General features: G+C 41.6%; 1 long non-coding RNA gene across 1 annotated transcript; it reads left to right on the forward strand.

Annotated features, from left to right (window-relative positions):
• Window positions 1–5,102: 5,102 nt before the first annotated feature.
• Window positions 5,103–21,853, forward strand: LOC142301189 (uncharacterized). The gene is made up of 5 exons (XR_012752704.1): window positions 5,103–5,181; window positions 13,718–13,760; window positions 16,601–16,701; window positions 20,043–20,090; window positions 21,720–21,853. It is a non-coding gene; the product is annotated as an uncharacterized LOC142301189 (long non-coding RNA).
• Window positions 21,854–22,359: the final 506 nt, after the last annotated feature.

The raw sequence follows: 22,359 nt of genomic DNA on the forward strand, positions 1-22,359 counted from the left end.
AATCAATAAAGGATTTTCTAGATAAAATTGACCTTCCCAAAATTTCAAATAATGTTTTAAAATCTTTAAATAAGCTATATACAAAAGAAGTTTTATTAGTCATCAAACAGCTTAAATTAGAGAAATCACCAAGTCCCGACGGGCTAAATAATGAATATTATAAAACATTTGGAGATATATTATCCCCATATCTGACCAGATTAATTAACTACTTATCTACAGAAGGACATATCCCAAAAGAGATGCTTACAGCTAATATTAATATTATCCCCAAAAAAAAAGGTGATCCTCTAGACATGTCAAATTATAGGCCGATATCCTTGATTGATACAGATATGAAGTTAATCTCTAAGCTTATTGCAAACCGGCTTCAGAAAATTCTCCCTAATTTGATCCACTTGGATCAGGTGGGGTTTATTAAAGACAGGCAGTCATCTGATGCGACGCGTAAAATTTTGAACCTTGTGGATCTGGTTGAGAAAAATCAGGAGCCTTCTCTGCTCCTTTCATTGGATGCAGAGAAGGCTTTTGATAGGATCCATTGGGGTTACATGATAGCAACCTTGAAAAAATTTGGATTTAATGGTCAGATATTAAAATTAATATTACAAATTTATTCCCAACCCACTGCAAAAATCTACGTCAATAACTTCCTCTCTAGTAATTTTTCTATAAGCAATGGAACCAGACAGGGCTCCCCACTCTCTCCTTTATTATTTGCCTTAATGATGGAACCCCTAGCTGAAAAAATTAGAGTAAGAGAAAATATAAAAGGTATTTCCACAAATCACAAACAGTATAAAATCACACTATATGCTGACGATGTAATTCTTAGTATAACCGACCCACTAGAGTCACTTAGAAATACAATTAATATTCTGGATGATTTCTCAGCCGTATCATATTATAAAATCAATTATTCTAAGTCCCAAATTTTGGGTTATAACATAGACCCTGATTTAAAAGATTGTATTCAGAAGGAATTTGCCTTCAAGTGGGAAACTGAAAAATTGAAATATTTAGGGATATACATTACAAACCCAACCAAAAAAATTGTATCTATGAATATTACCCCATTATTAAACAACATCCAAAATGAATTGAAAAATGTAAAGATGACTGAAGTTTCATGGATGGGAAAGGTCATATCATATAAATCTATTATTTTGCCGAAAATTCTATACCTATTCCGATGTTTAACAACAACAATTCCTAAGCACTGGATCCAGAAACTACAATCTCAGTTATCACTATTCATCTGGCAAAATAATAAACCTAGAATTTCCCAAAACATTTTATGTAAACATAAGAGGAATGGAGGCCTAGGTTTACCGAATATTTACGCTTATTATTTAACTAGTCTCATTAAACAGACCCAAAATAGTCTAATTACCGAATTTAAAAATAGTTGGGTACATATAGAAAAACATTATAATCGAAACATTCCCAAATCAGATATCATTTTGGCCCAACTTTTAAACACACAAAAAACATTAACTAAATTTCAAACAAGTAAAGCAGAACTATGGGCATGGAAATCCCTATTAAAAACATTGATGAAAGATAATGTACCTTTGGAGGATATTAAATGTTGCCCAATTGAAACAATACAAATTCTGACTCCCAAAATGAACATAATAAAATGGAAACAATACAACATAAACAATTTTCTCGACCTAATAGAAAATAACTAAATCTTGCCCTTCAAAAACATACAAACTAAATTCAACATCCCAAATAAAGAGAAAAAAATTTGGTACCGTATAGAAAATTTTCTTACAAACAAAAAACCTAGATTTCAGCTTCCTAAACCCCTAATAATTTTATTGAATAATCCATTAAACCAAATTATTTGGAAAACCAGTAATATATATTCCTTGCTAAATGAAGATTATGAATTTGAGAAAATAATTGGGAGAAAGATTTGCACAAGGAATTCCCTATAAGTACATGGAAACAAGCTCTGGAAACAACTTATGCAACTGCAACCTGTGCTTCTCTTCAGGAGACATATTATAAAGTGTATTCCAGATGGTACTATACCCCTCTAAAGTTGTGCAAGTTTTCTGCTGAAAACTCACCACTATGTTGGAGAGGTTGCGGGAAAAATGGATCCTTTATCCACATTTTCTGGGGATGTCCTTTACTTAAACCCTTATGGAAGAAAGTCAGAGACCTCTTAAAGCAATTGACTACAAAAGATATAAATCTTACTCCAGAATTGGTTATTCTTTCCATAGGGTTAGAAGAATATGAGAAAAAGTATAGATACATTGTCTGTCACATTTTCTTAGTTATTAAGAATTTATTAGCAGCCAACTGGAGAGAAGAAAGAATCCCATCTATTTCAGAAGTTACGGACAGGGTTTCAGCTCATAATTTATATGAGTATAATATTGCGTTAAAAGAAAAAAACTATCAAAGATATAAAATAAGATGGTCTCTTTGGTCCCAGAAATACATGCCAAACCTTGTTTTGAATTAGTTCCTTGACATTATCTAAATAATATAAATGTAATATGTTATTTCCGAATGTGTTTATATACTGTGCTAAATGAATATGAGTTTATAATCTTGCTTGACTTTGAAACTTAACGAATTACCTCAACGTCTTCCTCCTTCCCTTTCCCCTCCCCCTTTATATTCCCTAACTCCTTCCATTCCCACCTCCCCTACAATACCCCTTCCCCATCCACTTTTAGCCTACCCTTTCTTCCCTTCCTCTTCCCCTTCTTTGTTATTTCAACAATATTTTTAAGAATGCATTTTAAATACTTCAATTACCCCCTCCCCTGTTATTGTAAACCCCTTAAAATTTAATAAAGTATACAAAGTGATAGGATGTGGCCTCGGTGCTAGGGTCAGTCAAGGAACCCCGAGGTAACCTCTGGATGATTGGCAGCAGCGGTTATAAGCACTGGCCCGAATCAGCAAGTGTCATGCACCCTGCGCAAAGCCACGTCCACCCACGGAGTCTCCTTGGCGAAGGAGAGCGGCAGCCGCCCTGCCCAGGGATGGCTCTTTCCTTCAGATCCACACTTCTTGTAAACCAAGAAGGATGTACCAAGTGTTGGGAAGTTCTACAAATTATTTATTTTCACGCACCTTGCCCCAATCTGTGGAAAATGAGATTGAAAGCAAATTTTTTAGCCACTTGAATCTTCAAAAATTGGATCAAGTCTTGCAGGATGATTGTGTGATGCCTCCTGTTTGTCAGTGTAGCGCCCCTGAAGCCATCAGGGTGCTACAAGGTTCTGCATCCCCACCAGGATGCAGGGCCTACCCCCTAGGGCCCCGGAAGACCAGTGCCGGTAAAACACAAAAACCCCAGGCAATCCCAGTTTTCCCCAACAATCCCGAATACAATGGTGCAAAGCTAGGGTCGGACCAATAGATGGCCGCCTAGATGTGGAGCCAGTCCACTAGTTGACCAGGTGGGAGGGGCAGACTGTGGACAGTAGTGAGTACAGAGTAGAGTGTCGGAGAGTGAAGGTGGACATGAGGAGACGCACTGACACGGGGTTAACAGTGACCTTGTACCCAGGAGGGTAGTTGCCGGTGGAGTATGGTGGAGTACTCCCGGAACTACGCACCAACGGGGTACAAGACTCTAGAACAGGCAAGAGCTCCAAGCTGGCCTGTTAACACCTGCACAGCAACGGGACCATCAAGGACCTCGCTGACCCTAACAATCCGAAGACTCAGTAGCAAAGGGAGAACCGGGGATAGGTCCAGAGACTCCAACCCCACAGGGTTCACACTACCATCAGGCGGACAGAAGTGGACAAATCCCCTGTAAACACACCCCCATTACAAAAAGGACCCAGGGCACGAAACCGGGCAATCACAGTGACATCCCCAAGATATACACTGCCCGGGACCAAGTACCCCATATCCCAGAGCGCGATATCAACATGCCAGTTATTCTTACTGGAAGGGACAAAATCCTTGAAATGAGACCTTGGTGTATCACTCTGGCAGATCCCAGATTGTAGGGCGAGATGTCGGCGCTGTGCAATGTTTTGTGTCCCGATGGCTGGGAAAGTAATGATGAACTGAAATGAGAGCAAGAGGTGAAGCTCTGCACGGACAGATCGACAGATTAGGAGAATGGCACAAAGTCATCTATTCTGTATTGCAAGACCCCACATATCGAGTGTAAGGCGTCACACAGTGTCTACACAAACCAACAGAAGGGGACATTGGGCTACAAGCCTGACATCTGGGTATAGGTCCTCCATTGACCATTGGCCATCAAATGGTGCAGAGCAAGATGACTAAGGAGGCTGGAGCGGAAGTCTATCCTCAGCAATGAGTCCTTCTTATGTCTTGGACGCAGTGATATCCAGAGATTGGTCTGGAGACCACATGGACACCACCATGAAGAGGTCCTTATGAAGGAAGGTCACATTGGACCTCCTCGTGGGATTATGGTTTAGGGTGGATTTTTGTACGGTAACCAGACCCCTCTAGTTTTTTCATTCCATGTACCCTCAGAGCTCAGCATTACATTGATTTGGTCATGGAACGAATAGTACCTCTTTTTCTCCAAAGTGTCCTAGGAGCCATTTTTCAACATGACAACTCCAGGCTGTATGTTGCTTGTTCTACCATGGCCTCCACCCTCTCCGGACTTGTCTCCTATCCAGAACCTCTGGGACGTCATTGATCAGCAACTATAAACAGATCTTGATGATTTACCCAAGTGAATTCAGTTTGACACTACATTCCTCAGACAACCATTAATGACCTCAGTGATGGCAGCCAAGGCTGTAAGTGCCAGTATTTCTGCTAGTGACGCCCATACTAAATAAATCAAAATGTTTTGAACATATGGCTTCCATTTTTTATCATTTGCAGATCATTACCATGTCTAATCCTTCCAGTGATTTCCATAGTTCACAACTTTTTCTTTTTGGTGCTTCAATTTCACTGTTGAGGGGCTTATAAGATGTGAGTATTTTTACTAAAAATGTTCTCCAAAAAGTTTTACAAAAAATGTTTGGAGATTTATGTTACAGAGTGTGATGCCGGGATTCAGGAGGAAGCTCTTTGTGATACCTGTATGACAAGTTTCTTTGGGTGTTGGCCATTTATTTGTTCCCACCCTTCTAGGTTATTATAGTTGGTATCACATTTTGTCTACTGAGAAGCAAGACTTGAAGCCGCCGTCTGGGACAGGTAACCACAAAATCTCCTAAATATTATTTTTTTTTTTAGACAAGGAGGAAATTTTAGGTAGTAATACATCTACGGTATAATCATACGCAATGTACCACTGATCGTGTACAGATGTAGCAGAGCTGAGTTTGTATGACACATGTATTGTCAATGTGGTAATGTCCCTCCAATACAGAGTTCAAATAGAGATTTAGAGGTGCGGAGGTGGTGGGGGTCATTACTGCCGCATATACATCACACTCACAAGTCATGCTTGAGTCTTATGGACGATAAGTATACACTGGAGCCATGCATGTATTAAGAAAAGGAGCTGCCATTTTGGCAGAGCTTGGATATGGGATGGGCAGATCAGGCACCTGACGAGGGCACACAGAGAAGAATGACAGAGGGGAGTGACCATGATCTTCAGTAACCTAATTACCACAGAGACTCTTCTCAATGCTTATAGCTATACTTCACTAATGATCCTGGCATCTCTGTCGAGTCCCAGAACATATGTGCAGAAAAAAGTCAATGTATATGGTACAATTAAGCAGTGGGTACAACAAAGATTGGTCGGGTAGCACCGCATCTGCAGTGAGGAAGGGCATAACGATCGTGGTCGCAGAGACTGCAACCGAGCCCGGGGTTGAAGGTGGCCTGCTGGCACCAGTGTCTACTTCAGCTGGATATGAGTCTGAAGGCGTACATCCAGCTGAGATGCATCGCAGCACAGAAACCCTGCACTGCAAAACACATTGCTGGCCTCTACTGGGACAGTAGCTGATGTCGGCACTCCGGTGACTGGGAACGCATGAAAGGTGATGTCATGCGTCAACATAGCAGGCACTCCAATGTCAACTGCCGGCCACTACGCTGGCTACAGAGGAGGACACCACACATGAGAGTGAGGGTAGGTTTTTTTAGGAGTTGGAGGAGGTGATGAAAGAACGGTGACTATATATACCCGGATGGTCCCAGGATAAAAACATATATACCAGAATGGGGACATACAGTATATACCAGGAAGGGGCCTAGGATAAAGACATATACCAGGATGGAGACATATATACTCGGAAGGGGCCCAGGACGGGGACATACATACCAGCATGGAGACATATACATCAGGAAGGGGCCAAGGATAAGGTCATGTATACCAGGATGGGGACATATGTACCAGGAAGGGGCACAAGATATGGACATATATACCAAGAAGGGGCCAAAGATAAGGACATATATACCAGGATGGAGATATATATATACATGGAAGGGGCCCAGGATGGGGACATACATACCAGCATGGAGACATACATCAGGAAGGGGCCAAGGATAAGGTCATGTATACCAGGATGGGGACATATATACCAGGAAGGGGCACAAGATATGGACATATATACCAAGAAGGGGCCAAAGATAAGGACATATATACCAGGATGGGGACATATACACCAGGTTAGGGACATATATACCAGGAGGGGCCCAGGATGCATAGAGGACACTTATACCAGAATGAGATTATAATGGGGACATATATACGTACATATAGAAATATATACTAGGAAGGGGCCAGGATGGGGACATAAATACGAGGAAGGCGCTGAGTATGAAGACATATACACCAGGATTGGGGGCATGTATACCAGGAATGGGCTCAGGATGGGTGACATTAGTACAGGATGGAGGACATTAATACATAATGAAGGATGTGTGGTGTGGACACCTGCAGAAAATGTGCAATCCCCCCCAGCATTTACGCTATCTGTAAACATGGCCTTAGAGTTACGTTTTATCACTTTTTTATGGGTTTAACAGAGAAAAGAAAAAAAAATCAATCACCCCATTTTGTTCTTCCATTTACCGATCACAGCAAATAATTTGATTGCCGTGTTTTTCGGGTTGTTAAGATTACAGGGACATCAACAAATATGTCTGCTATTCGCTGATTTGTGATGCTTATTATTTTCTAAAAAAAAAAGCGCATTAAAAATATCATTATTGAAATTGTTTATTACTTTTTAGTAATTTTATAGCTAGAAAACAAAATCTCTTATGTTCCCTCTATAATACATTATACATAGCAGTGTGTTTGTAGGTCCCTGTGTTCTAGAGGTTACGAAAGAATCACATTTTTTAGTTCCTTTGAAAGTAATAAATATAATAAAACACAATTACAAAAATGTCACTTTCTTTTTTTTTGTGAGTCTCCCTGGCACTTTAATCCACAACCTTTATAACTGCAAACAACAGATCATACTGGTACACGTATATATCAGTATAATCTACCTGTGGAGTCAAAGTTTGCAATGCAGATCAAGGATAGAAAATGTTGCCAGTGACATCAGCAGAGCCTGTGGCTCATAGCCTAAGCTTTTGCTTGCAATTTTAGAGGTTGTGGATTCAAGTCCCAGGAATACTCACAAAAAAAAGAGAGAATTATATTTTTGGAATTTTTGTTTATTAATTTTCATTTTATAAGAGCAAAAATATCATTCTTTCTTCACCTCTAGCATACAGGTACATAGAAAGACACTGCTATGTACAGATGTATCTCTATGTACCTGTATAATCTGCTTCTGGGTTCATTGGATACAATACAGCTGAACAATACCAAATTCTCCTATCTTCTTGAGTGTGAGCTGTGGCTCTTACCTAGCGCTGCTGCCTGCAAACATAGAGGTTTTGCGTTGGGTTCTATGGGATATCTGAGAAGAAGACCTCTAGAATACAGGTACATAGAAATACACTGCTATGTACAGATGTATCTCTATGTACCTGTATAATCTGCTTCTGGGTTCATTGGATACAATACAGCTGAACAATACCAAATTCTCCTATCTTCTTGAGTGTGAGCTGTGGCTCTTACCTAGCGCTGCTGCCTGCAAGCATAGAGGTTTTGCATTGGGTTCTATGGGATATCTGAGAAGAAGACCTCTAGAATACAGGTACATAGAAATACACTGCTATGTACAGATGTATCTCTACGTATCTGTATAATCTGCTTCCGGGTTTACTGCCTGCAATACAGCTGAAGTATACCAAGTTCTCCTATCTTCGTCAGTGTGGCCTGTGGCTCTCAGCTATGCTGCCTGCCAACATAGAGGTCTTCAGTTCGGCTCTATGGGATATAAGAGAAGAAGAGAAATGTTTATTTAGTTTATGCATGTTTAGAGAGATTCAGACCCCCTGCCACGGAGGAGCTATAGAGCTGGAGAAGAATGTGAAAGGAAGATGAGACAAAAGCCCTGATATCCGGGGCAGTCCTGCTGAATACGGGATGTTTGGGGCCTATGGTAGTGAGTACAAGGATCCACATTGGGGGATCACAAAAAATAGCAGTGGGTATCACAAGGATATGCAGTGGGTACTAAAAGTATTCAGCAGTGGGGGCCACAAAGTTCAACAGTAGGTACAACAAGCATCCGGAATGAGGGTCACAAGGATCAACAGTGGTTATCGCAAGGTTCATTGTTAGACCCAATTCTTTTGTCAGTGTCAGATTTTACTAACGACTCAAATCTCAGCTTATTGTAAAATATATTCGAGTATTAGAAAGACCTAGATAAGCAGATTGCAAAGGCAAAAACACACGAGATGAGTTTTAAAGTTGATCTTACAAAACAGGAGAAAGACTTGGGTATTCTGGTTACATGCAAGCTAGGCTGCAGTACTCAATGCCAAGCAGCAGCTGCTAAAGCCGTGATCCTAATGTATTGTACACCGTGTACCAGAGTGGTCTCCCTAGGGTACAACAAAGCCGTGAACGAGGAAAGAGGAAAGAGGAAAGCAGCCAACATGAAATTTCACAGATAAACCTTTATTGAAGTATTTGGTTTGAATACTTTTCCAGTCATTAAAAGAAATGAACTCACACACCCAGTCAAGACTCACCGAGACCATTGTGCTGCGCAACGCAGTAGGCTCAGAAGTGGCAACTACAACACTATAATTTATAACACTATAATTTACCTATTTGTGCCCTCATATATAACCTAAAAAATCCAGACATTATAGGCAACAACTCAGAAATACATTTGAACACAGAGCGCTAGAGTCTTTAAATTTACCAGAATATAAACATACCCCATAGACATCGTGATACAAATGTATAAAGCATTTTATTTTATAGTGCACAGGGTATTGCAGTACATACAAAACAACAATCATGAAAAAACCAGATTTGAGTAGGTGAAGGAAGAGGGGAGACCCCCACGTGACCCAGGGAATATGTCAAAAGTTATATCGGACCTGCTAGACCAGAAAGATATAGATCTTATTGTAGCAACCTCATGCTCATAAAATGATCCTATATAGGGACAAACACATCCATTGTGTCGCTAATTCACAGGACCCATAGCCTAGGCCTATGGCCTTAAATCAGGTCATGACTCAGAAGGCCCATATGTAAGGCTGCACAATGGATGGAATGTACCTTAGTCGGTCCCCACGTGCCCTCCAGGACTTTCGGACGCTTAATTTGTGTGTGGTAAGCCTGCATGCTTCATTAATGATTGACTAATATGATACTGCTTGGGCACTCTCTATTTTTCTACATTTGTATATTTGCATTGAGTGATAATCGTGCCCTAAGGTACATTGCATCCATTGTGCAGCCTTACATATGGGCCTTCTGAGTCATGACCTGATTTAAGGCCATAGACCTAGGCTATGGGTCCTGTGAATTAGCGACACAATGGATGTGTTTGTCCCTATATAGGATCATTTTATGAGCATGAGGTTGCTACAATAAGATCTATATCTTTCTGGTCTAGCAGGTACGATATAACTTTTGACATATTCCCTGGGTCACGTGGGGGTCTCCCCTCTTCCTTCACCTACTCAAATCTGGTTTTTTCATGATTGTTGTTTTGTATGTACTGCAATACCCTGTGCACTATAAAATAAAATGTTTTATACATTTGTATCACGATGTCTATGGGGTATGTTTATATTCTGGTAAATTTAAAGACTCTAGCGCTCTGTGTTCAAATCTATTTGTGCCCTCGCCTGGTGCAATCACAGAGCGTTTACCTAGAATTCTGGAACAATCGAATGAATCGTTGTGCAGCAGAGCAGTTCACAAACTTAGGCCTCTTTCACACATCCGTGAAAATCACACACGTTTTTCACGGACATGTTAAAAGTGCGTATTGCCCTCCGTGTGCCGTGCTAATACACGGAGAACGGAAACTTTCTGCTCACCTGTCCCTGGCGTTGCTGTCCGTGGTGCTGATCTACGTTCTCCGGTCCTGCCGACTCCCCGCTGCTGTTGCTTCCGGCCCGCAGTGAAGTAATATGTAATGAGCATAATGAGCGGGGGTCGGAAGCCACTGACAGCAGCGGCAGAGACAGCAGCGCTGGAGAAGGTGAGTACAGAAATTCCTTTTAATTCACAGACACGTGTGTTTTCTCCGATGGGTGTCACACGGATCACATCCGAGCGGTCCATATGACACCCGTAATGCCGGAGAAAAACGGACATGTCTACGTGTGCTCCACATGGACCATGGCAAAACACACTTGTGAGCGCAGACCCATTGATTTTAATGGGTCTACGTGTGACCATGTCTCCGGCACATGAGGAAACGGACCAAACACGTACCGGAGACACGGACGTGTGAAGGAGGCCTTAACGAAATCACCCTAAACCCACTTCTCCTCACCTGGTGAGTAGCTTCACACTGAGCATGAACAATATACCATACTGTTCACTCTAAGAACCACATGAGCATGGTGGGGGCTTCTCCCCTGAATACTTCGGTTTGCCCCAGAGGATTCTGCTTTACTTTTGTAGTCTCGGGGAGCTGAGTCCGCTGGCACTGATGCCATCAAGCGCCTGTATCTGCCTGTCTGAATTTGGCACGGCACTAACTATATGTGCATGCATTGCTCTAACCACGATTCTTGCGGTGTGCCTAAGATCAGGATTTATCGATCTGGGTCTGGTCAGTGTAATGCTGCAGAGTTGCGTTCGCCCGGCTGATGACTGTGTAAGCTGGGGATGGCGAGTCTCCAACCGGTGCGCGGTTCTTCTACTGGCTCGCTGGAAGGTCCTCCCAACGACATTGTCGCTGGAATGGAATGGTGTCCTCTGTCACCTGGAGTGGTCCTCATCTTCGCAAGAAACACAACTCCACGGATGGCTCTGGATGGAGATGCAAAACGTCCTCCCTCTCCCAGCTCTCCAGTTCTTCTCCCAACATGGCCACGATCCCCTTCCTCTGATGCACTTCCCCCTTGTTACCTGCACCGTCCCCAAGCCTGGGATCCACGGTGAAAGTGCACTCCTAACCAGCAAAACAGAGTCTGTTTGACATTGCACAACAAAGAAGCTGTTTTTACATCTCCCTGAGCATATCTAGCGGAATGGTGCTCAGTGGTTAGCACCACAGTCTTGAAGCGCTGGGGTCCTGGGTTGAAATCCCACCAAGGACAACAAGTGCAAGGAGTTTGTATGTTCTCCCCGTGTTTGCGTGGGTTTCCTCCGGGTTTTCCATTTTTCTCCCAAACTCCAAAGACATACAGATAGGGAATTTAGATTGTGATCCCCAATGGGGAGAGTGATGATGATATATGTAAAGTGCTATGGAATTAATGGCTCTATATAAGTGAATAAATATTATTATTATTATTATTATTTATCTAGACATATGTCCTACACACAAGTTCCAACAAGAGTCTATAGAGGAGTAACTGGTGAAATAGTGGCCCCCCCCGGTGGCTGGTGGTTGGTACTACAGGCAAATAATGTTCTCGATGTCCATGCAACGTTATGCCATGGATATTATAGAACACAGAACAGAATGTTAGCATTTGCAAACAGTTAATGGTGGATGCCATTCAGCTGCATATTCCCCATCATCTCAGAGTGTTACCACTCTTTATATTGCTTGTAAGGCCACATATTGAACATGGAATCCCGTTTTTGGCTATAGGAGAGCAAGAGAGGGCTCACAGGAGAGCAACTAGATTATTAAATGGGATGGGAGGTCTTTTTATTGCAATGAGAGATGAGAATATTTGGGCTTGTTCATTTAAAAAAAAGAAAATTCACATAAATTATAGACCAAAAGTTTGGACACACCTTGTCATCTCTATAACAACTGTTAAGAGGAGCCTCAGAAATCGCAGGTTAACAGCAGCTCAGATTAGAGACCAGGTCAATGCCACACAGAGTTCTAGCAGCAGACACATCTCTAGATCAACTGTTAAGAGGAGACTTTGTGCAGCAGGCCTTCATGGTAAAATAGCTGCTAGGAAACCACTGCTAAGGACAGGCAACAAGCAGAAGAGACTTGTTTGGGCTAAAGAACACAAGGAATGGACATTAGACCAGTGGAAATCTGTGCTTTGGTCTGATGAGTCCAAATTTGAGATCTTTGGATCCAACCTTCGTGTCTTTGTAGAAAAGGTGAACAGATGGACTCTACATGGCTGGTTCCCACCGTGAAGCATGGAGGAGGAGGTGTGATGGTGTGGGGGGGCTTTGCTGGTGACACTGTTGGGGATTTATTACAAATTGAAGGCATACAGAACCAGCATGGCTACCACAGCATCTTGCAGCGGCGTGCTATTCCATCCGGTTTGCGTTTAGTTGGACCATCATTTATTTTTCAACAGGACAATGACCCCAAACACACCTCCAGGCTGTGTAAGGGCTATTTGACTAAGAAGGAGAGTGATGGGGTGCTACGCCAGATGACCTGGTCTCCACAGACACCAGACCTGAACCCAATCGAGATGGTTTGGGATGAGCTGGACCGCAGAGTGAAGGCAAAAGGGCCAACAAGTGCTAAGCATCTCTGGGAACTTCTTCAAGACTGTTGGAAAACCATTTCCGGTGACTACCTCTTGAAGCTCATCAAGAGAATGCCAAGAGTGTGCAAAGCAGTAATCAAAGCAAAAGGAGGCTACTTTGAAGAACCTAGAATATAAGACATATTTTCAGTTGTTTCACACTTTTTTAAGTATTTCATTCCACATGTGCTAATTCATAGTTTTGATGCCTTCAATGTGATCTACAATTTTCCTGAAAATAAAGAAAACTCTTTGAATGAGAAGGTGTGTCCAAACTTTTGTCATAAATATGGAATTGTATTACCTGGTATTAATGCCGCCGTTCTCCTGAATCCAGCGCTGTTTTTCTTTTTTTCCTGCTCCTTTCTGTTCCTGAGATATGGCTCTCTCTTTCCTGTATACAAATGTCTTTTTAGCAAGGTGGGTGTGGTCATCAACTCTTCTCTGTGGGCATGTTCTTGAGGACCACACCCACTTTGCTTTAAAAATGGATTTATACACAGGGAACAAATGGCCATATCTCAGGAATAGAGAGGCGCAGGAACAAAAGAAAAACAACGCCGGATTCGGTAGAACAGCGGCATTTACACCAGATAGAACAATTACATATTTATGGCAAATAACGCTTTTAAAGTTAAATAAGGGCAGCAGTTCTACGGCTTATGGATCCTTCAAACAGCTCCTCATATCTCAGCTTCTTTAACAAAAGGGTGTGTATATTATGTACTATGATTGTCTAAAATGATTTATTATTTCTTTCCAGGAGTAAAGCTAGCCTTCATCCAAGATGTCTGGTGTTATGAAATGTAAGTTTGTGAAGCAGCTAAACATCTTCTGATCTGACCTCATTCCTGATATTGGCGATAAGTGTTATTATCACATTTTATTATATAATTATTACATTTCCCACACTGATTATTATGATATTTCCTTAATATAGAGATTGATTTTACATATTCTCAGATTTTAATGAATTTCTGTAGTACAAAGCTGCCACCGGGGGGCAGCAAACTGACACAGATTTTTTATCGGCCCATAGAGGTTAATACTAGTGGCATGAATCCTTCACTTTGCCTGTTTCCAACCTTTGCGCTGATCACAAAACTGAAGATCGTCAGAAAGAGTGTTTTTATTCACTGACAGCCAATATCTTGTATCAGAAAGTTACCTACATTCTCAAGTTGCAATGAAAACATCCAGATTTTCTTGTATGTTACATTAGACAGCGGCTGTGTGGGCTCTTAATTTTTTTGGGTGGGGAATTTTCGACGCACCTACAATACCATGTGGCAGCACTAGGTGGCGCTGCTTACCTATAATGACTCTTTAAACTGGAATTATATTTAAAGGGAACCTGTCACCATGTTTTTCCCATATAAAGTAGGCACCTTTAAGCCATTATATACAGCATTTTACAATGCTGTATATATGTCCCCAATTCCCTATAAAAGGCATAGACCTTTTATTATACTCGCAGACTGCACGGTCCGATACGATGGGCGTCGCTGGTCTTCATCCGGCGCCTCCTCACTGCTTGTGAACGCTGTCTTCCTTCTTGCTTCATGTGGATGTTGCGTCCTACGTCATCCACACAGTGTCCTCCACTGCGCTTCTGCGCACATGCACTTCTCTCTACTGTGCTGATGGCGGAGCAAAGTATTGTAGTGCGCATGCACGAGGAAAGGCCAAAGAGAGTCGGCGCATGCGCATTACAATACTTTGCCTTCAGTAGGGCAGAGAAGTGCAAGTGCGCAAGCGCGCATGTATATATCATTCCGAAGAAGTATACACCAGAGAAACTTTCCCAAGTCTAGTGTGAATAGATACTAAAGATAATAGACTTTTCATATTTGTCTTATTTTTTGCAAGTTTGAGTTAAAAGAATTACATTATGTGCCTTTAGAGGGGTGAAAACTCTACATGCTCCTCTGCTGTCCATCACCTAGCCATAGAAATGAATGATTCTGGCTGATGGAAGCCGATGTCAGGCAGTATACTGTATATAGATGACCACAGCTTCCAATAAACTCAAAAGGTGCTAGAAAATGCAAATAACGCCCCCTAGTGGTGACTGCATCATAGCAAAAATGTAATATTTAAAGGGGTTAAATATCCTACACATAGGATAGGTAAGAACTTTCTGATCACTGGAAGTCTAACTGCTGCGATATCTAGCAATCCTGAGAATAGGACTCTTGAACCCGGTCATGATTGGTGCGGAGGTGCTACTTATCACACCTTTCCGTTAATTCATTGTCTATGAGACTGCTAGAAATAGGCAACAGCTGTACTCAGCTTTCTCCAACAGTCCCATAGTGTCATGTGGTGTTCAGATCCAGACTCATTAGGTGTCAGGGTGGTGTCAGACTCTGTTCACACTGCAAACCCTGACAGGGTTCAACCAGAGCTAGGCGTTGGCTATTTCATGTGCTCTGTTCCTCAGCCCTGCAGGGCTAAATTCCTGGTGCCCTGGGGAATTCTGCTAGGAGCTCATGTTTATAATTATCAATCACAGGCATCTCCTACCTATATCAGATTCTGGACCTTGCTACTCAGCACTGATTATAGCTTCAGCATAGCTCCAGCGATTCCGGTCTTTGTGGTGATCCAGGTCATGGTGATCTGTAGTTGCGATTTTGCGTGGTGTGGAAGTTCTCCTGTTGTGCGTTTACTTCCTTTCCTTTTCTTTATTCCCCTGTACACATTGTCTCTCCTTTGTGTTTGAGTGCAGATTGTACGAGTTTTCATTCTCCCTTGTCCGTGTCATTTCTGTGGGGTTTTTGTACTGTGTTTCCGCCCGCCCCAAGGGTGGGGAAGAGGGGGAGTAAGATCAGGGCTCGGACAGGAGTCAGGGTCACGCTGGAGGCTCGGACCTTGCTACCATCAAGCCTACCACTGAAATAAGGGACAGCGCAGGGTCTCAAGTCTGAGGGCCAGCCTAGGGGCCCCTGTTCTGTTATTTCATACCCCGTGACACATAGACAATGATTGGAGCGATGGCTGAGCATGTGCACCATGGTTTCATTCAGGATGGGGGTCCTGCTGAGCTGAGATCTGGTGTTCGGGACCCCCATACAGAGAATTGCTGGGGGTCCCAGTAATCACTGTTATCTCTTATCCTTTCCTGTAATTTTCCACCCATTGTCAAGAATATATAGTGAAAGTTATGTGTGGATTTTACTTGGAATCCATAAGAGTATGTTCACACTGTGCGTTTTTGAAGGAGAAACTCATCAAATACCTCCTCAAACACTCAAAACTCCTCAAAATCTTGGAATTTCCTCAAAAACACGGCAAAAAGAGTCAGTGTGAACTCATCCTAATCCCAAGTGAACATGGAGCTTTTTGAGGAGTTTTTTTTTTAACAAGTCCACTAAAAAATGCCTAAAAAACTTCAAAAACACTTGAAAGATTCCAACTATTCAATTTTATTGTAAGACCACTTTACTGTTAATAGAGTCCTCCTTCTGTCTGAGCCTCCTCGGGGGCTTCCTGGTGTTTGATACAGAGGAACCTAAGAATATGATGGCGCAAGGTCCCTTCACGTGATGTTTCCTTCCCACTAGACTTGAGCAAAGTTCTCTGAGTTTTTACTATTATGGATTTGGATTTTTGGAGACTGACCAGTATCTGTTAACCCCTTCAGTTTTCAAAAAAGACGACGACGATAAAGATAAGGACAAGGATAAGAAAGAGGATAAAGGCAAAAAGGATAAGAAGGAAAAGAAAAAGAAGAAGGAGAAAAAGGTGAATATTGAATATTGAGTAGAGGCGAGGGCTACATGTGGGCTCTGTCAAGGCCAATTATACATAATTGGGGGCTGACTTCTCCAACGGGCCCCAAGATTTTATGTATGCCTCTTACAAAATGTCCAAAAAGTGAAAACCAGCCGAATTTTTTATTGTTCATACCATACTGCCATACAGAGACTGATGTACAGGTAGAGGGGTCGGCCAAAGAGTGATACTTGTCACCTATCAACAAGGTAATCTCCAAGGGTTTCTACAATGGGGATCTGACTTCTTGGACCCTCATTATTTACAAGAATGGCCCCAGGTAATCTCCATGCTGAACATGGCGGAGTACAGCTATAAGCGATCCCCTCCAGCCCCGTACAGTTTGTATAGTGCAGCGATGCTTGTGCTTAATCACCACTCCATTTAAATGGTACACAGGGGACCTTTGTTCCTTGGGATCAATGGGCGCCCCAGCAGTCAGACCCCTTCCCTAGGTGGGATATGATAAATCTCATTGTAAGCCAACCCCTAAAAGGGGGTATTGGTGACAACTCTGGTGGTGAAAAGCTGTTCGCCAAGGGTAGTAGTAAGGTTTGTACCAATATATGTGGTCGGCTATGGTGGTAGTGAGGTTAATAACTTCCCATAAAGTCTATAGTAGTGAGGGAAGTCTGGAAATGAAGGGAAGGAGGAAGAGAGGGATGGAAGAAGCAAGATAGAAGGGCAGGAAGGAAGAGAATGGAACACGTTTATGAAGATAAAATTGTAAGGGGGAGGGGAGAGATTAAAGAAGAAAAGGCAGAATGGAAAGATGGAAGAAAGAAAGTGAATGAAATTAGGGAGTGAGGGAAGAAGGAAGGGAGAGGAAGGAAGGGAAGACTAAAAGAAGAAAGGAAGGATGGAAAAAGGGAGGAAGGGAAGACTGAAGGAAGAAAGAAAGGAAGGATGGAAAGAGGGAGAAAGGAAAGACTGAAGGAAGAAAGAAAGGAAGGATCAAAAGAGTAAGGAAGGGAAGACTGAAGGAAGAAAGAAAGGACGGATCGAAAGAGGGAGAAAGGGAAGACTGAAGGAATAAAGAAAGGAAGGATCGAAAGAGTAAGGAAGGGAAGACTGAAGGAAGAAAGAAAGGAAGGATCGAAAGAGTAAGGAAGGGAAGATTGAAGGAAGAAAGAAAGGAAGGATCGAAAGAGTAAGGAAGGGAAGACTGAAGGAAGAAAGAAAGGAAGGATCGAAAGAGGGAGAAAGGGAAGACTGAAGGAAGAAAGAAAGGAAGGATGGAAAGAGGGAGAAAGGGAAGACTGAAGGAAGAAAGAAAGGAAGGATCGAAAGAGTAAGGAAGGGAAGACTGAAGGAAGAAAGAAAGGAAGGATGGAAAGAGGGAGGAAGGGAAGACTGAAGGAAGAAAGAAAGGAAGGATGGAAAGAGGGAGGAAGGGAAGACTGAAGGAAGAAAGAAAGGAAGGATGGAAAGAGGGAGGAAGGAAGGGCAGAAGCAAGAGAGGATGGAAGAGAGAAAATAAGGAAGGGAGGAAGGAAAAGAGGGAGGAATGAATGAATGAAGGAAGGCAAAGATGGAAGAAGAGGGGAATGAAAGATATACATTAGAATGGCAGGAAGAAAGGGAGAGAATTGAATAAACTAAGAAAGAATGTGATGGAAGTGGCAGGGCTGTGGAGTCGGTAAGCCAAACCTTCGACTCCGACTCCGACTCCTCAAATTCTCTTGCACCGACTCCGACTCCGGCTCCGACTCCGACTCCGGCTCCGACTCCGGCTCCTACATATATTGCTTATAGTTAGGTGAAAAATTTATTGTAGTACATGAATATGTGTATGTGAACATCAGACATTTAATAATTTTTATGATACAATAATCAAGATATTTGGATAGAACATAAAATATATTTATTGGAATACAACTTTAGAACACAAAAAACTGTAATAAATTGTAAATATGTAATACACTATGTAATATACAGTAGATTACATATATATCTTGTGTGTGTGTATATACACTGTATATATATATATATTATATATATTACATATTTACAATTTATTAGTTTTTTTGTGTTCTAAAGTTGTATTCCAATAAATATTTTATGTTCTATCCAAATATCTTGATTATTGTATCATAAAAACAATTAAATGTCTGATGTTCACATTGTACTACAATACATTTTTCACTTAAATATAAGCATTATACTAAATGTTGTTATTTAGTAAAATATTCAGCACATTCTGCATTGCACTCCTGTCCCCAATTTATTATATATTTTAGGAGTCGGAGTCGGTGCATTTTATACCGACTCCGACTCCGACTCCGACTCCACCAAAATGAGCTCCGACTCCGACTCCGACTCCACAGCCCTGGGAAGTGGGGGGAAGATGGGAAGGCAGTATCAAAAGATGGAAAAGGACTAGAGGGAGGGAAGAAGGAAGTGAGACAGAGAGATGAAGAAAGGGAGAAAGGAAGGCAGAGAGGAAGAGAGGGAGGAAGAAAGAAAAGAAGGAATAGAAGAAATGAAGGAAGGGAGGGAGGGAGAAAGGAAGGGAGAGAGGAAGAGAGGGAGGAAGGAAACTAGAGAGGGAGAAAAAAAAGGAGAAAGAGGAAGGGAAGAAGGAAGGGTGGATGGAAGGACAGCAAAAAAGGAGGAAGCAAGGGAGAGAGAAGAAGGAAGAAATTATGGAAGGGAATGAAATAGGGATGGAAGGGAGAGAACTAAGCAGGAAGGAAGGGAAGAAGGTGCAAAATGAGGTAAGGGAGGATGTAAAGGAAAGAGGGAGGAAGGAATGGAGGGAAGAAAAGTAAGAGAGAGAGGGAGGTAGGAAGGAGCGGGAGAGGAAGGGAATGAGGGACAAAGGAAAGAAGGAAGGAAGGATGAAAGTGTAGAAGGAAGGAAGGGAAAAAGGAAAAACAGGTGGGATGGGAACAGAAAGAAGGGAAAAGAGGGAATGAGGAAGGTGGGGAGGAAGGGAATGAGGAATGAATAAAAGAAGAAACAGATGGAGGAAGTGAGGAAGAACAGAAGAAAGGAAGGGGATGGAGGGAGAGAGGAAGGAAATGAGTGAGTTAAGATGATGGAAAGTTAGGAAGAATGGCATGGAGGATGGAGAAAGGCAGGAATGAAGGAAGAATGGCATGGAGACAGGAAAGAAAGGATAGTGATTCAAAGTAGAATATTTTGTACTGCATACTGTAGACTGGTATAAGAATTTCTACCTTCAGTGGTAAGAAATAAGTTATTAGACATCAGTGAAAAAGCAGAATGCAAAAACAAATGACCATTCTGATCTGTTTATGCAATGATACCATTGACCTCCTGTTGTTATTTATTTTTCCTTTTAAAAGGATGGAGATAATTCCTGCAGCAGTTCCAGCTCGGACAGTGATTCTGATGTAAGACTCTCCTACAATTTATTATAATATATCCTGAATTCTGTGCTTTCTGCAGCCACCACTAGAGGGAGCTCATTGTATATTGCAGTATTATTGGAATTCAATATATTACAGCATGTAGTTTGGCTCCCTCCAGTGGTGACTCCAGGGATCCAGTATCTTATCTTCTGATACTTTGTCAGTACAGGGAATTTGATGCTCTGTATCCTATTGGTTCCATTTCTGGATACATTACCTTTTTGTACAGATTGAAAAACAGCATTTTCTACATATTTTTTTTTCTTTTTGACATTTGCAGGATGGGTTAAATAATATTCATTATATATTAATTATTATTAATAATAATAATAATAATTATCGTTGCTTCCATCTAGCTGGGCTTCATAGGAGTTTGTTAAATTATTATTATTATTATTAATAATAATAATTAATAATAATTATTATTAATAATAATAATATAAAATCTATTTTGAATAATTGGACTGTTACAAATGTGGCGATGCCAAAAATACTCTTTTTTTAGTTATTAATGCTATAAAAAGCGGGTGATTTGAACTATTAGTTTTTCAATTTTTAAAAATGTTTTTACTTTAGTATTGGGGAGATTTTCAATTTAACAAACTCCTATGAAGCCCAGCTAGATAGAAGCAACGATGGCCTTCAATAGAGATATCCAGACAAATCATCAACCTCTGATTGAACCGCTTAAATGTTGCAGTGAGCGAATGACAGCAGCAAATAGGTGGCTAAACATAAGAGATCAGAGCCAGCTGATAGAGGCAGGCGCCAGCTGTATAACACAGCCGGCATCCACCATGTTTGCTGTTAGCTCAGCTCCTGAATCCGCTCCTTACAGCTCCAGTGCCCATATTGTTATATTGTCATGCAGTTCATAATGTCACCACTAGATGGCGATAATGTCCTGGTTTTTTTTTGTTTTTTTTTCATGGATCCTGATCGTGAATTCTGAATTAGCACAAAGTTACATTAGTGACATTAGTACAAAGTACATTTGTTATGTGACCCAGAAAGCTCCGGCACGGCATACTCACACATCAACTGAATCAATTAATTGCCAAAGTACTCCACAGTCCCCAATTGCCAGGAAAAAAAACTTGTATAACACTCTCACTCTCTTCTATTTCCTTCCAGTTTGGTCACACACACGTTTTTTATCGTCTTAGGGCTCTTTCTCTATCTCTATGGCTAAACTATGAGCTGTTACATCCTCTAAGTATACAGATTCACTACAAAGCGGCTGCTGCATTCCCTGCCTCTGCTTTTATTCAGGCTATTATGCTCCCTGATTGGCCGTGCTATACCATGTGATCTAATAGGGAGTATCTCAAGATCATATGATCTTTCTGATGAATCACAGCCTCTTTATAAAGATATTCTGGTCAAAGAAAGTTATCACCTTGCTAGATTGGTGCGGCTCTCATCCTATCTGCAGTCTTGTGGTCAGTGGAGAATCAGGGCAGAATGCTGGGTATAAAGTCCCTCGTGGTGATGAATGAACCAACACAGAACATGTAATTATACTATTCGGTGGTTACGCAATTACTTGCTTACTTGTGCATTTGACCAACAATCCACACATATTATATATCATTTCTGTCTAATTCACAGGGAGGAAAGAAGAAAAAGGATAAAAAATAAAAAGGATAACCATTGATGTCTGAGAAGTCTGTATCTGGAGCTGGAAGAAAACTTTGTTACTTTGTGACTGTTACTCAGAATTTCCTAATAAAGTTCGAACTCGATCATTACATGTCATGAGTGTGTCACGGCCGGATGTGATCTCAGGGGAGATCTAGTATCAGAAGGTCACAGCATATTGTTATTCGCAGATCCGCTCGTCGTTTACCCTCAGTCGGAGTGTATTTAATTCCATCCGGTACAGAAGGGGTTAAGGTTCACTTCTATCCTGCAATAATCTAACAGGTAATTGTAGCCTCAGCTGCAGCCACTCTTTCCTGCTATAAATATCCTCACTTTTATACTGTCCCCTTTTAAGGAAAAATTCTCTGGAGAAGCTGAGGTGTTGCTTCTGTTGCAGCTGGGACGTTTTTGTTGGAGAAACTGTGGCGTGTTATATGTTGTGTCTTTCCCCACCTGTTTGTCATTCCTTCCTCTTGTTGACTAGCGTCTCACTGGCCTTCACTAGTCTGGGTAAGCTCATGACCTTCGAGGGCCTAGGCACATGACGGTGCACGGGGGAAGGACTTGTCTAGGGACGTGCAGGGATCAGGTGAGTGCTAGAAGGTGA

The sequence above is a fragment of the Anomaloglossus baeobatrachus genome, chromosome 4 (assembly GCF_048569485.1).
Source record: "Anomaloglossus baeobatrachus isolate aAnoBae1 chromosome 4, aAnoBae1.hap1, whole genome shotgun sequence".
In the NCBI taxonomy this organism is placed as follows: domain Eukaryota; kingdom Metazoa; phylum Chordata; class Amphibia; order Anura; family Aromobatidae; genus Anomaloglossus; species Anomaloglossus baeobatrachus.